We start from the raw sequence: 14085 nt of genomic DNA, 5'->3' as shown, positions 1-14085 counted from the left end.
GATTTGTATATAAAATGTCAATCATTAGTAAATATGTTGTATTTTCATAATGTACAAGCTCTTGTGATTTGTTTGCAAATGCAAAAGTTTAAAAAGAAAAGAAAAAGAAACCAACATTTCTTCTTCGAGTAGTGTCCCTATGGGTGCTCCATTGTAGGTGTGCTTGCATACCTGGGCTGCTGATTGGAGAACTTCAGTAGCAGTGTCAGTTAGGCTGGCACATGGGCTATCTCTCCTCATGCTGCGCCACAAGGCTAGTCACAAGGCTGGGTTGAAGAAACAGGCTGCGGACCCCTCTCACAAATCATCTAAAAGGAGAATGGGAAGTCCCCCTAGTGAACCCTGAGATAGCCGAAAGCGATCACCATCTCGCTTGGTATCTCGCCGGCTCCAAGACCATCTCAGTCTGGCAACCGTGCCTCATGAAGACCAATGGGTACTGATACCACTGACAGACTCATGGACCCGATGGACATGGGCACCGAGTCACTGGTACCGAAGGACAAGTGTAAACACTCTTTAAAAGTCCATGCAAGTCCACTTCACCAGCGACAGCTCACATGGTACCTGAAAGACAGCTGCAGACCAAGATCTCTGTCTCCGCCCTCCTGCCCCCAACCCCGGCACCACTACTGACACTGGGACAATTGGTACCAGCGGAATCCCGCCATTCCAGAGACCTCTGCATGTCAGGTGCACCCGAGTCCCCTCCTCTCGGTACCAAGACCTCTGCATTGAGCTTCTACCAGCCACAGGAAGTATTCCCACTGCCATGCCATGTTATGCCCCTTCCCTCTGCTCTTTAGTGAGGGTTCAGACAGTAAGCCAGAAGAGGTAAAAAGCAACAGAGGGTCCTGTGGCACCTTTAAGACTAACAGAAGTATTGGAGCATAAGCTTTCGTGGGTGAATGCCCACTTCATCAGACGCAAGTAATGGAAATTTCCAGAGGCAGGTATAAATCAGTATGGAGATAACTAGGTTAGTTCAATCAGGGAGGGTGAGGTGCTCTGCTAGCAGCTGAGTTGTGAACACCAAGGGAGGAGAAACTGCTTCTGTAGTTGGATAGCCATTCACAGTCTTTGTTTAATCCTGATCAGATGGTGTCAAATTTGCAAATGAACTGGAGCTCAGCAGTTTCTCTTTGGAGTCTGGTCCTGAAGTTTTTTTGCTGTAAGATGGCTACCTTTACATCTGCTATTGTATGGCCAGGGAGGTTGAAGTGTTCTCCTACAGGTTTTTGTATATTGCCATTCCTGATATCTGACTTGTGTCCATTTATCCTCTTGCGTAGTGACTGTCCAGTTTGGCCAATGTACATAGCAGAGGGGCATTGCTGGCACATGATGGCATATATAACATTGGTGGACGTGCAGGTGAATGAGCCGGTGATGATGTAGCTGATCTGGTTAGGTCCTGTGATGGTGTTGCTGGTGTAGATATGTGAAGAACTTGTACCGTAGGTGTTGGTCTCTGTCTGAGGGGTTGGAGCAGATGCCTCAGACAGAGACCGACACCTACAAGATCTTCACCAAGCATTCTCAAAACTACGATACCCACACAAGGAAATAAAGAAACAAATCCAACAGAGCCAGACGTATCCCAGGCCTGACCAAGGCAACAGGGAGGCTATACTGTATACCTGAGATATCAGGGGAGCCCTGGCCTTCTACCTTAACAGGACAAGGGTCTTCAGGAAGTCCCGTAGACTTTTTCTCTCCATTGCAGAAAGATCCAAGGGCTCAGCAATCTCAGCCTGTAGCAATGTGGGACTCACCCCTGCGGCACCTCCTGCTGGTCTCTTCCGGGAATTAGCTCGTCCAGCCTCCGGAGTGCCCTCCGCAGGCTGGTGTCCCACTGCCACTTGGCCCCCGTGTCCCTCCCGGACCCGGTGCCCCATTATCTGGGGTGCTGCCCCTTGGCCGTACACCCCCTCAGTCTTGGGGTCTCCCCTCCCTGGGGAACCCCCACCCACTCTCCCCACCTCACCTCAGTATAAGGCTACTGCCAGTCATCATCTAGCCCCCGCGCCCTGGGGCAGACTGCAGTATCAGCCTACACATCACCGGCAAGGTAGGGTTTGGACCTGCTGCCTTTGCCTACCCCTGGGCTGCCTTCTGCAACCCCCAGTACCCGTTGGCCTTCTGCTAGGCCGCAGCCTGGGGCTTTCCAGGCTGGAGCTCCCCAGCTCCTCTGCCTTTCCCCAGCCCTGCTCTACTCAGGTACTCTGCTCAGCTCCCTGCAGCCAGGTACCTCCCTCTCAGAAGCTAGAGGGAGTCTGCTGAGCTCCTCACTCCCAGCTTCTTATATAGGGCCAGCTGAGGCCTGATTGGGGCGTGGCTCAGCTGCGACTGCTTCCCCCTGCAACAGCCCTCTCCCAGGGCTGTCTTTATACCCCTCAGGGCAAGTGCGGGTGACCACCCCATTACACAGCCCAAAAGCTCTCTAAATGGGTATCGAATTGCATCAGACAGTGTTGCCAAATTCGCAATATGACCCTTCCAGGCCCTATTCATACACACTCCACAAGGTCGATCTCCTCATCTGTCACATTCAAGAATGTCCCTATCTCAGAGATCTGTAGAGCGGCGATACTGGTGTCAGTCCACACTTTCACAGAACACTATGCAGTCACTTGAGTCTCTGCCTCCAATGCCATCTTCGGCTCCACAGTGCTGTCATCTGTAACTGACCCAATTCTGAAGTCCTGACCCTCCAGAAGGGGTACTGCTTAGGAGTCACCTACAGTGGAGCACCTATAGGGACACTATTAGAAGTTATTCACCTTGTGCAGTAACAATGGTTCTTAGAGATGTGTGTCCTTATAGGTGCTCCACAACCTGCCCTCCTTCCCTCTATTTTGGAGTTCTTGTTAATGATTCTGAGGTAGAGAAGGCGCTGACGGGTGTTAGCCCAGGCGCGCTGATTAGCCTTGTGGTATTGCACGAGGAGAGACAGCGCATGTGCGGGCCTAACGGCCACTGCTACCAAAGTTTTCCAATCAGCAGCGCAGGGACACAAGCACACCTGCAGTGGGCACCCACCAGGACATACATCGCAAAGAACTATCATTACTGCACAAGGTGAGTAACTTTTTCAGTCCATCCTCTAGTTCCTATGTGGATTTGCCATAAAAGTACGGTATCCTCTTTTGAAGTAGCAATTGATAGGACATTTTGACAGTGTGGTGAAATGTTTTAATTAGTAAAGAGAGCAAAATCTAACTTATTGTAAGATGCCTTTTTTGATAAGTACAGTAACTCCTCACTTAACGTTGTAGTTATGTTCTTGAAAAATGCGACTTTAAGCAAAATGATGTTAAGCGAATCCAATTTCCCCATAAGAATTAATGTAAATGAGGGGGTTAGGGAATTTTTTTTCATCAGACAAAAGACTATATACTACACACACACACACACACACACACACACACACACACACACTATAAGTTTTAAACAAACAATTTAATACTGGTACACAGTGATGATGATTGTGAAGCTTGGTTGAGGTGGAGGAGTCAGAGGGTGGGATATTTCCCAGGGAATGCCTTACTGCTAAATGATGAACTAGCAATTGGCTAAGCCCTCAAGGGTTAACTCTCACACTCTACAAGGCAGCAGGAATGGAAGGAGGGGAGACAGCATCGCAGACAGACACACACACTATCAGAGGGGTAGCCGTGTTAGTCTGAATCTGTAAAAAGCAACAGAGGGTCCTGTGGCACCTTTAAGACTAACAGAAGTATTGGGAGCATAAGCTTTCGTGGGTAAGAACCTCACTTCTTCAGATGCAAGGCTGAAGAAGTGAGGTTCTTACCCACGAAAGCTTATGCTCCCAATACTTCTGTTAGTCTTAAAGGTGCCACAGGACCCTCTGTTGCTTTTTACACACACTATGTGTGTGGGAGAGAGATGTGCATTTCCCCTTTAAGTACACTGCCTTGTTAATTAGATCAGCTTGCTGAGACCGCAGCTGCTGCCAGCAGGCTCCCTCCATCCTGAGCCCTGGTGTGTCCCTCCTGCTCTATGGAAGATGGGGTAAGCAGGGTGCAGGAGCAGGGGGACACCCTGACATTAGCCCCTCTCTTTCTCCCCCCCCCCCGCACAGCAAGCAGGAGTCTCGGGGAGCAGCTCCAAGGCAGAGGGCAGGACCAGCACATGGCAGTGGGGAGAGGGACAGCTGCAATTGCTAGCCTGCTGAGCAGCTGCTGCACAGGGAACTTAGGGGAGCGGGGAGCTGATGGGGGGGCTGCTGGTCCATCCTGGTTCCAAGCCCCCACCAGCCAGCTGCAACAGGCTGCTCTTCCTGCAAACAGTGGACAAAGCAGGCGCTGCCAAATGACATTAGAAGGGAGCATTGCACAACTTTAAATGAGCATGTTCCCTAATTGATCAGCAACGAAACAACATTAACCAGGACGACTTTGTGAGGAGTTACTGTATATGTACATCTTTAGCTTCTCAGTTACATTATGACACGGTTGATTTCTTCTTTTTTCTAAAGAAATGCATAACTCTACATACTGAAGCATTTTTAGTGTATGTAATTAAGTTCTAATTATATAAAGGGGTTCAGATAACATAAACCATTCATGTGTTGTGGTGTTACCTGCTGGGAGCCAGTATTTGTAGGGTTCTGAAAGCAGGTACACTGGGGATGGTAACTGGGACAAGAATGTCTAGTAACAAGACCGTTCTGGATTTTGCCTGAAGCAAATTTAGTACTTTCCGCTTGCTACTAGAAACCCTAATGTCTCCAAGCTGTCAGTGTATACTCCCAACAAAACTCCTCTCAAGTCTGCTGCTTCCCCAGGTCATCAAGAGAGGAAAACCTTAACTGCATTTTTAAAGACAATATTAACACAAAAACAACATTGTTTCTAGAAATTCTAATGTTTCATCTACATAGTCCAGGGCCAAAACTGCTACCTTTTGCCCTGTTGGAAGGAATCTAGTTTTGAAATTAATTTATTTGAAATTAACTGAGCACATTATTAATTTTATTGTATTATATTTAATATTGCTCTTTATTATAAAAAAGACATGTATCCATGTGTGTCTAATATGTCATTATTTGAAGATACATTCATTGAAACACACCTTTGGGAAAGGAAAGAGAGAACTTGCTACCTCAGGATAGAGAAAACTTACATATTCTACAATATGTGAACTTATGTGAAATGCTCAGTTATGCTGTGATGTAATATCTCCCAGATACTTTGTAACATCTAGGGTGACAGTATGGAGTTTCTATTATATAAAACAGCATTTTTAGATGCTTTCTGCATAATGGCTAAGTTAAACTGAGGATGTTAAGCCCTAAAATTGAAGCAAGTTGGAGCCACGTGTTGCAACAATACCTCCTGAGTGTAGAGAAAGGGGAAAATCTCCTGAAACAGAGCAAAAGCGGACTGAGAAAACAGCTCATTGGCTTTTATTTTAAAATCCTCCTTTAGTGGAGTTAGTGTTATTTGTCAAATAAGTAATTCTGTATGTTCATTTGGTGCTTTTGTCCCCCTTTACTTTTTACATTAGAGGTATCATTTATTCGTGCTTATAAGTGAAGATATTTCATAAAACTAAAAACATAGAGTCCTTTGTAGTATCATTGAAAACTAGGAAATAATCCTGGACATTTAGTACAGATTTATAATAAATTTCCTCAATCTATTATTGTAACAGATTTTACATTTTTAAATACACAGAGCCTTGATTCCTTACGCTAGTAGCCATTTTCCACTTTAAACCCTGTAGAGGGAATTATTCTCATGTATTGGAAATGTTCTGAAAAGATAAAACAGCTGGCATGATGAGTCACTGACCTAGATTAGAATAGGCAGTCTTTAAAGAGAGAAAATCTGCAGCACTAAAGAATAGGATATGCAGCAGAGTATCACATCTTGTAGTGGGAGTTGTGACAAATAGTGGCTAAATAAAGAGAATATATAAGAGCCAAATACACAACAACCACCCTAGTTAACCACCCTAGGGTTTTTTCTTTTCTTTTTCAGATTGCTAGTGAAACAAGTGAGGAGACTGTTTATATAACTATAGATGATTTATAAAAACTATGGATACAAGTTTAAAGTACTGCATATGCCATTGCTGGGGCTTGGGAGTCAGGTTTTACATCTGCAAATTAGACTTATCCACTTTATTGGTTTTGAAAGACAATGGGGAGGATATAGACCATTGCAGAGATTAATTACTTTAAATAGGCAGGAGACAGGCCCTTGTTGAATAAATCAGCCCCTAATGTTATGAAGTACCTTGTCTGAAACAGTCTTTTATGGGAGAAAGTATACAGAAAGTTGTAGCAGGCCAATCCAGGTGTCCTGGACTTCTGCTAGCTAGGTTTCAAGACTGGGTGTATCTCAACTACTGAATTGATATACTTGATCCATCTTCTGGTGATGGAAAACTTCAGGTTGCCATACTAATATTGCTAGACAGAGTATAGCAGTAGCCTTTGCCATAAATAACCAGCCAGGTGTGCCTTGGCAAGGATGGATAAGGTAGCGCACTGGTGGCTCCATGCTTTACTTTCTAGGTTTCCGAGGTTGCGTTATGTATTTGCTCACTTGCCCTGAGGGCGCTCGGGTGCAAGCTTCCACAATTCCATCCTGTCCTGTTTGTATGGGAAGCTGCTAGATCTTCTCATAATTTTGGGCTGCAGTGCCTTCAGTCTGCTTATTACTTGGATCACTTGTTCTCCTCCAGCCCATCTTCCACAGCCGGGGATAGGGCACTGGCCTCAGAGATAGGAAAGTCTAAATTCTATTCCTCGCTTTGCTACTGATTTGTAACATCCCCAAAGTCACACTTCACCATTTCTGCCTTAATTTCCCCATTTTCAAAATGAGGCTGAGATACCCCTATATAAGGCACTTGGAGATCTACAGCTGCAATGTACTATGTAAATGCTAAGCATTATAGAAAAATAAGGAATAAGTTGCTGTAGCTTTTAGACTTGCTGAATGAGTGTCAATGTAGACACTGGCAGGAAAACAAAGGTTAATAGTTAATAAAACTAGAGTAAGAGTTTTTACCTCAGATTTTATTAAGATAAGGGAAACCAAGCAAAAAGTACACACAAGCACATTGCTCTAGCTTTACTACACCTGAAGACATAAATAGCCATTTTTGAAAACCAGGACCTCCCCCCCTCCCCCCCCGGCCACGTAGTAGCTGGTTTTACCTTACATGTAGTATAGGGACATAGAACATATACAAAAATATACCGTACTGCTTGGTAACATTTAGTGTTGTAAGTTTCTTTGGAATTAAGAAGTACTTTTATCCCATAATAATTCCTTCATTTGTATAGGAAGTTTTCATTGTAATGTGTTATATTAGCAGTTATAAATTTTAGCTTTGAATCCTATGTCCCAGAACCCCACAGGAAAATAGAAAAAAAGATGCTGTGAAATGTACAGCACCAGAAGCAAGGAAATTTTCAGGCATCTTAGTGGCTATTCCAAGTATCTGAATTTGTTTCAAAATATGAAACAAAAACCCACTACAGCAGAACCCTGTAGTCAATCTAATTAGGACCAGGGCCAGATTAGATAATCAAAACTTTAGATAATCCAGAGAATGGGAAAGTGTGAGGTTACAGTGCTGTCTAGCAGCCACCGGAGAGATCAGCACATACAGGAGCAGAAGTGGGTGGTGGTTCAGAGAGCCGGATAATGAAGGGTCAGATAAAAGGGGTTCTACTGTATTAAATTCTCAGTGTCCCTATAAAAAGAACTTTCTAAAAATAGGTATTCTCAAACGAAAATGCAGTTTGTCATGAGTCTTCTCCTTGCAGGAGTTGTCTGATCTGTTTTTGGCTTCCTACACAGAATTATTCAATCTAACTAAAGTCATACCTGGTAGCTTAGCTAGTGGTTCAACTAACCAGCATAGTCCCCTGTCATAAGATATATATAACGTTAGTACAATTATAATATTTAAGAGGAGCTGGGCAGATATTTTCAAGTTTGCATTTTTTTATATACCATAATTGGATGGGGGAGGAGGGCACATACATGTGCATAGCTAAATCAAGTCTACCTTACACATAGGGCTCTTATTTTTCTATGTACTGCTCTAAACTCTGTACCATTCGGACAAAGAAATCATACTTCGCTTTGGAGAAAGTGCTTCCGTGTCACTACCCCACTGTTCCTGACCAGACTCCCAAAGGCAAACTCCAGCAGGGCCAAGCCCAATTGGCCCTTCAAGGTAGCAGTTGGCAGTCGGAGGGATGACACAGAGAGACAGTCCGCAAGCACAATTCCACCCCAATGAGAAGTAGAAGCATAGGCCTGCCACCTGCAGGAGCCCAGAAACAGGTCCCAGAAGAGACAACCTAGCCTATTTTTGGTCCCTCTTAACTAGAACACCTACAGCAATTTTGAGGTCTTTTATCACAGAGCTACAAGCAAACTACTTTAAAAAAAATATTTGGACTGTAAAATATTACATTCCCTTGCTGCCCATGACTAAATCTCCTTCATGGCAAGCAGTCATAGTGAGAGGGTAGATAAGCTCTAGGTGGGGCTACACTAAATTCATTGGTAGGAAATGGTTTAATAGCAGTATTTGATTGTCATTAAGCAATCAATGTCTTGCTCCTCCACACCTTGTTCAGCAACCAGTGCAGTCCATCATAGACTGCATGTTTTGCAGGTATGCTGCAGAGACGCAAATTTGATTCGGTGGACATGGCAAATTCCTTTAGAGTCAGGCAAATCTTTTTCCTAAGCAAAATGGAAATTACTTTAGGGTCTGGGAGCTAAGCTTTAACGCTTCCTTCCCAACTCAAAAGCTACCTTAGCACTTATTAAATTATGAAGGCTTGATATTCTCTGTGCTAGAATCCCTTAATTTTATCTGAAGCAGATAATACTCATCTCAAAAAAGAAAACAACACACACCACACAGCTAGAGGCTGCATTCAGCCCCCAACCTATGCAGGCACCCCTCCCAGTGGGTTTGTAACTGAGGGCAGCAGTTGGCCATGAATATTTATACAGCTGCTGGCTTGGTCTATATGTCTGCATTAAATCAACATAGCTATGTTAGTTAGCAATATGGGGAAAAATACAACCACTTGATTGACCTAGCTATACCACTTGACCACCGTGAACACTTCCTCTGATGGAGCTAGCATGGCTTGGGGAGGTAGTGTTCCCACACCAACAGAAAAACCCCTTTCTCCAGCAGTGTAGGCTGCACACAAACCATGACAGCGACATAGCTATGGCCGTGTATTGTCAACATATCACTCACAGCTGTTTGCTGGGGGCAGTCTGACCAAAATCACAGCTAAGGGGTTGGCTGGGTCAGAATTCAGATCGAGGGCTATGCAAGATGCAGGGGTGTTCATTAATAATATATGGAGATACACCTATCTCATAGAACTGGAAGGGACCCCGAAGGGTCATTGAGTCCAGCCCCCTGCCTTCACTAGCAGGACCAAGTACTGATTTTGTCCCAGATCCTTAAGCGGCCCCCTCGAGGATTGAACACACAACCCTAGGTTTAGCAGGCCAATGCTTAAACCATTGAGCTATCCCTTCCCACCTTTTTTCCTTTTGATTTAGTTTTAAACCAGCACTGCCACATGGTGTTCAGGCACTGCTTGAGTGGAGGTCTTAAAGTTGAGCACCTGGAGTATTTATACTCATTAAAGAGCCACTGACTTGTTAGTGTCAGTATGCTGCTCAGGGACCAGTTATTACATGCAGTTTACCTCCAGCAGTTTCAAGGGGATGGATATCTTTCACTGCTTAAGCTAAGCTGCTGTTACACTTTCTTAAACTGCTACCAACAATTCACTGCAGAGGTAGCTGCATTTCACTTGTGATATAATGGAGGATATCTGTGTGTAATTTTTTTTTTTTTTTTTAGTATCAGGAGACATTATGCATCAAATGCAGCACAACTACACTAATCAATCATTTGCTACAGGGGTGAATCTGGGAATATTAGGAAATAGCCTTTCAACAAATACTAGTTGGTACCTTAAATAGCCTTCCCTGTGTCTGACCCGTCACCATTCCACTTTGAAATCTAGGCCATTTATTGATTTCACAAAGATCTCAAGAGCGCTTCAGTCACTGTAACATTCTCCTCACCACCTCTGAAGAATCCAGGTACAAAAGGTTTTGATCTAACAGCTGCAGATTTAATTCAAACAAAATTAATTAAATCTTTTAAAACTGTTAACATTGGTACAAAATAAATGCAGTATCCACCAAGCAGCCTCTGCATCCAATACAAGCTTCACAAAACACGGTATATCCCCTTTATCAGATGAGATGGAGGGAAGAGCTCACTGCCAAACCAACACACCTTCCAGCACACAACAGGATTAGAGCACACACATGACCTACTTTGTCCATGGCCCCTTCCAACATCTTAGGGCCCAAGAAATCCTGTGGTTGGCCCTGCCACTACCCACTGTATATCCTGATAAATATGCAGTGACTAGACTTTTCATCTGGGGGTCCACACAAATTTTGTGGATATAGCCGCCCCCGCAGAAATCAACAGCTTATTTTGATAGACATGTCCCTTCGGTACTTTCTACGGTGGATGTGGTGTTATAAGGTAATAGCAAGAGATGCCAATACAAGACTTTTTACCCATGTCTAAACAACCTTTTGTGCAAGTGAAAAGTCCTCAAAAATGTATTTAAGTTGTCAAGACAAGTTGGAAAGAAAAAATGAATAAAAGGGGATTTAAACAATTTACATTAAAGAAAAAATTAAAAAGACAAGGTGGGTGAGGTAATATCTTTTATTGGACCAACTTCTGCTGATGAGAGAGACAAGCTTTTGAGCTACACAGAGCTCTTCTTCAGGTCTGGAAAAGGTACTCAGTGTGTCCACTAAATACAAGGTCAAACAGAAAACTTGTCTCTCCCACCAACATAACTTGATCCAATGAAAGATATGATGTCACCCACTTTCTCTCTCTAATATCCTGGGACTGACATGGCTACAACGACACTGCATACAAAAAATTAAATTTAGTCATCCAAATGGGTTGACACAAATTAATAAGGCTCATTACTTAAAGAACGTTGGCCGTGTGTTGATCAATGCAGAGATTAGTCATTGACAGTTTTAAATAAATGTATTCATTATATTAGAAGCCAAGTATACTATTGCACATCATGGTGCTAGCAAAAACACTAATAGCTAGGGCCCTAACAAATTCATGGTTCATTTTAGTCAATTTCACAGTCATAGGATTTTTAAAATAAAAAATTTCATGATTTCAGTATTTAAATCTGAAATTTCATGGTATTGTAACTGTAGGGATCCTGACGCAAAAGGAGTTGGGGAGGGAGGGTCACAAGGTTTTTTTTGGGAGGGAGGGGGGTTGCAGTACTGCTACCCTTACTTCTGTGCTGCTGCTGGCAGCAGTGCTGCCTTCAGAGATGGGCAGCTGGAGAGCGGCAGCTACTGGCTGGGAGCCCAGCTCTGAAGGCAGAGCTACTGCAAGCAGCAGCACAGAAGTAAGGATGGCATGGTATGGTATGGTATTGCCACCCTTATGTCTGCGCTGCTGCTGGTGAGGAACTGCCTTCAGAGCTGGGCGCCCAGCCAACAGCTGCCTCTCTCCAGCCACCTAGCTCTGAAGACAGTGCAGAAGTGAGGGTGGCAATACCATGACCCCCGCTAAAATAACCTTGCGGCCCCCCTGCAGCTCCCTTTTGGGTCAGGACTCCCAATTTCAGAAACACTGGTCTCCCCTGTCAAATCTGTATAGTATAGGGTAAAAGCACACAAGAGACCAGATTTCATTGGGGGGGGCCAAATTTAGCAGTCCGTGACGCCTTTTTCATGGCCATGAATTTGGTAGGGCCCCACTACTAGCCAACGGACTCCCTCTCAGTGATGGACAATATGGGTGTATCTAATCTTTTTCAATATATTTGCCATATGGTTCTTGTCTAATTCTGAACCATCTGTAGTTGGTCTCATTTAGATTATACTCATCATAAAATTGTCAGTGTCAAACAGTCTTCACCACCACTACACAAGCAAGTCAAAGTGTACACCATGCTCTGTCTTGAACAACTACAGTTGCCTCCACACTTGGCTTTTTACATCTACATGTAATGATTTCCAGGAGTGCTTCAGTGGCAGGTGTCTCTGTCATTAGTGTTGGAGAAATCTCTTCATCCTTGTGATGCCAGCTATTTCCATGTGGAGGGAAGGAGGAGAAAGATGTCAGGTCAAGCCTCCATGGCACGGTTCCAGATAAAGGTCTGGTAATCTGAATGGTTGGTATGTTGCACAAGACTATCATAAATTGGAGGGAGGTCTTGTTCCAGGTCTGTTTGTGACAGAAAAGCTTATATCGCACACCATTTACATGTGCTGAGTTAGCCATTGTGTCATAGAAAAGGGTTATCAGACGTTCCTGCGCAGTTGAAATCAGCACAAGTATCTCCACCACAGTGCCAAAATTGGCAAGGCTTCTAAATTTGTGTGGATTTTTCCTGATAAACTTCCATGGCTTTAGTTTGCAAGCCATGCCAGATTGCTGGTTGAATTACACCCAGTCAGTGTGTGTACTGCTGGCAACATTCTGCATAGTTGTCCAAGTGCAGCTGCTTTGGCATGGGTTGGTTTATCTTTCACACCAGTACATACCCAAAGCTTGAGTTGTTTCCAACTTGTAAATAAAATTACTCCACACACTGACACTGCAGTTCTCAGAGACCACACCACTACATGAGGTTATTCTTATGAAAGCAACATGAAGTAGATGGAGTGTATCTCGTTCTTTGTGGAATGAGAATAGATTTTCTTGGTCTACAACTCCCTCTGAAGTGAAAGATATCCCCTGATCCAAGTCCCTTGTGGCATGGCTGAGGACAGGCAAAGAACAAGTTGAACAGCACTAGAGCAAGTACGCAGCCTTGCTTCACTCCATTCGAGATTTCAAATGCGTCAGAAAAGTCACCACTGGCGAGCACTTGCACTGTCATGTGGTCATGGAACAGATGGATGATTTGTATGAACCCTCTTGGGCAGCCCATTTTATGTAGAATAGCCCATAGACCCTCTGTGTTGACTGTATCAAAAGCTTTGGTCAAATCAATGAAAACTGCATTCAGGTCCATGTTGTGCTCTAAATTTTTCCTGGACCTGCCTTACGACAAAGATCATGTCTATAGTACTACTACCTGGTCTGAAACCACATTGCACTTCTGGCAGATTCTCCTCAGATATGTCTACAATGAGTCTGTTCAGTAGAATGCAAGCTAGTATTTTCCCTGTTGTACAGAGAGCAGTGCCTCTGTAGTCAGCTTTGCTGCCTTTGTTTTTGAACAATGATACAATAATAGCATCTTTGAAATCTGTTGGCATTTCTTCTTCCTCCCAAATGCTAGTCAAGGTATCATGAAACACCTCGATGCCTTGGGGTCTGTTACTTTATACAGTTCTGCTGGAATACCATCCTTTCCAGAGGCTTTGCCAGAGTTCTGTTGTTTGTATGGCTATCATAACTTCCTCAAATGATGGAGGGAGATCGAGATCATCTTTGATGGATTTCTCAGGTTAATGATCATTGTGTAAGCAGATCATAAATTACACATATAGACAAAACAAGCAGCAGAGGCAATATTGAAGATAAATTTGCCATAATGAAATTAATGTATAGTTATACACATGTTAAAAGAGAGGCATTACTTTGACTTTTCAAGAAATGTGTGAAGGCAATTTGACATGATTTACAAAAAAGTATCCATAATTCTCAGTGTTAACCACTGCATAATAGCACATCTCCCTAAAAATCACTTAATCCCGTCCTAAAAATGTGTTGGGATGCTACAAATTTTAAATGTAGGCAGGGTTTTCCATTTGGGCTCCAACTATTTATTAATTTTCTGTAAGTAATTGTCACCTCAGAGTCAATACCTCTTCCAGTTTTAAAAGGTGAAAAAAAAATGTTGCAATAAAACTAAATCTCTCCCAAATTCTTTATTGTTTTACAAAATAGCTCTCAGTGGTTTTGCAGTTACCCAAAAAATATCAGAATGCATGAGCACTACAGTCGCAAGTACTGTGCAGCCAC

Source organism: Emys orbicularis, chromosome 3 (genome assembly GCF_028017835.1).
Source record: "Emys orbicularis isolate rEmyOrb1 chromosome 3, rEmyOrb1.hap1, whole genome shotgun sequence".
Taxonomy (NCBI): domain Eukaryota; kingdom Metazoa; phylum Chordata; order Testudines; family Emydidae; genus Emys; species Emys orbicularis.
The sequence above is the reverse complement of the archived record's forward strand: the minus strand, read 5'-3'. Positions refer to the sequence as shown.